Below are 2,852 nucleotides of genomic sequence, written 5' to 3' on the forward strand. Positions count from 1 at the left end.
AGGGAGGGAGGGAGGGAGGAAAGAAAGAAAGAAAGAAAGAAAGAAAGAAAGGAGGAAGTAAGGAAGGACCCAAATCAAAACAAAACAAAACCATCTGAAGGGTAAATCAAGGATTTCCCAGACCTGGAGAGGGTGGAGGTGGGTAAACCCTATTTTCTGGGACTATCTGGGCGAAGCAGGTTCCCCCAGGGAGAAGCAGGTCCCCCCTAGGTGGAAATCTAACATCTTCTAGCTATTCAGGAACAGAGAGAGAGCTCCAGAAATAATTAATTGGATGTTAAAGTTGCCCAAGTTTTTTTTTTTTTTGAGACGTCTCATATAGCCCAGGTTGGCCTAAAACTTACTATAGAGCTGAGGAAGGCCTAAACTTTTGAATCCTCTGCCTCCCAAGTGCCAGCATTACAAGATGGTACTGGTACACACAGTTTTTTTAAAATATTTATTTATTTATAATGTATACAATATTCTGTCTGTATGCCTGAAGGCCAGAAGAGGGCGCCAGACCTCTTTACAGATGGTTGTGAGCCACCATGTGGTTGCCGTGTATTGAACTCAGGACCTTTGGAAGAGCAGGCAATGCTCTTAACCACTGAGCCATCTCTCCAGTCCCCATGGTACACACAGTTTTATCTGGTCCTGGGGACCAAACCCCTCTTACTCTGCATACTAAGCAAGCACTCTCTAGAGCAGGTGACCATTCCAACCCATGGGCTTCCAGATTTGCTGGGTGTATGCAGTCAGGCAGTCAGGTGATGTGGGAGGTCTTTCTGTGTATGTGTTGCTTTTATTTGTTAATGAATAAAGAAGTTGCTTGGGCCTATGGTGGGGTAGAATAGAGCTAGGCAGGGAAAACTAAACTGAATGCTGGGGGAAAGTAAGTGGAGTCAGAAGATGCCAGGTAGCAGCTGAAGGACACAGATGCCAGGGAACCTAACCGGTAAACCACAAGCCTCATGATAAATTATAGAATAATAGAAGTGGGTTAATTTAAGATAAAAGAGCTAGCAATCAATACGCCTAAGCAATTGGCCAAGAATTGTTTTAATTAATACAGTTTCTGTGTGATTATTTCGGGCCTGTGTGGCTGGGAACAAACAAGCAGTCTCCATCTACAGTGGAAGGTTTAGAAACTGATAGCTGTTAGATGTCATATTGCACCCAAACCTCAAATAAGTATGGTGACAGGGATAGGAGCCTCTCCTGGGTCTGGGTCAGAGTAGAAGGGCATTTTGTAAATGAAGACCCATGATTGTTACGTCCCTAGATGAGTCAAGGGGATGTGATTTGGGAGATAAAGCTTAGGAGGGGTTTTGAAGGGGAGAGACCTTGGCGTTTACCCTAGTATATCCTGTATCCCACATATTCCTTAGGATTTTTTTTTTCGAGACAGGGTTTCTCTGTGGCTTTGGAGCCTGTCCTGGAACTAGCTCTTGTAGACCAGGCTAGCCTCGAACTCACAGAGATCCGCCTGTCTCTGCCTCCCGAGTGCTGGGATTAAAGGTGTGCGCCACCACCGCCTGGCTCCTTAGGATTTCTGTGAGAGGGGATCCTCAGAACATTTGTTGAGCCAGGTGTTCAAACATGTGATTCTAACATTCAAAAAGCTGATGCAGGAGGACGGCCGCTAGTTCCAAGGCATCCTGGGCTACAGTGAGACCCTGTCTCATAAACAGGAGGGAGGCAGGAAGGGAATTCATTGTCAGTACCGGGCCAGATGGTGATTCAAGTTAGTGGGACATCACAGTCCTGCGTGGTGGCCACACTCCTGTAATCTCAGCACTTGAGAGGGTGATTCAGGAGGTTCCTGAGTTCAAGACCAGCCTGAGCTAGATAGTGAAAATCTGTTTTAAGAGAAAAAAGAAAGTGAAGCTGCAAGATGGCTCACCCAGAAAAGGCTCTTGCCACCAAGCCTGACAATCTGAGTTTGACTTTTGGGACCCACATGTCAGAAGAAGAAAAAAAATACACATACTGTGGCATATGCCCATACAGATATACATGTGCCAAATAAATAAATAGAATGTGAAAACAGCAACAACAACAAACGGGGTGGAGGTCTTCAAATGTCATTTCTGAGAGTCAGAGCCTGGAAAGGGGGAGGGTTGGATATGTGGCCGGCATTATGAGCAGAGCTGGGGGGCTGACCTGAAAGAACAACCCCCAGAGTTGGTCTTAGGGTATTATTTGAGGGAGGGGTCTGGGTCTTACTAGGGGAAGGTAAGAAAGTCTGGAGGATTAGTCCCAGAGCTGACCGGGATTATTTGTGAAGAAGACAGAGCAGTCGGAAACTGTGGCTCACACCTGTAACCCTAGCCCTTGGGAGGCTCAGGCAGGAAGATCAGTGCAACTTCCATGCCAGTCTGGGTTACATAATGAGTTCCAGGTGAGACCAGGTTTCCAAAAAAAAAAAAAAAAAAGGAGGAAGAAAACCAAGAACAAGAAAAAAGCAAAGAAAGAGAAGAGGAGAAGGAGCTTTGAGGACAATCCAGCCTCGGTGTTGCAGGAGTTTACCAGTGTAGGAGACCTCAAAGTGAGCAAGCAACATAGAAGAAGAAGAAAAGATGAAGAAGAAGAAACAAACAAACAACGAAATAAAGAAGAAAAGGAAAAAGGCTGAGAGCAGAATGTTATTTTGATCCTGGGACCTCCTAAAGGCTTCCTTGGTCTCTTTGGCCACTCTAGACACTACCATGCTGATCTCTGAAGGACATTGATGGCAAGGATAGTGACCTATCCCCCTGTCTCAAGACCCTTCTGCCTCGCCGGGCGATGGTGGCGCACGCCTTTAATCCCAGCACTCGGGAGGCAGAGGCAGGCGGATCTCTGTGAGTTCGAGACCAGCCTGGTCTACA

This window comes from Microtus ochrogaster, chromosome 10 (assembly GCF_000317375.1).
Source record: "Microtus ochrogaster isolate Prairie Vole_2 chromosome 10, MicOch1.0, whole genome shotgun sequence".
Lineage (NCBI taxonomy): Eukaryota > Metazoa > Chordata > Mammalia > Rodentia > Cricetidae > Microtus > Microtus ochrogaster.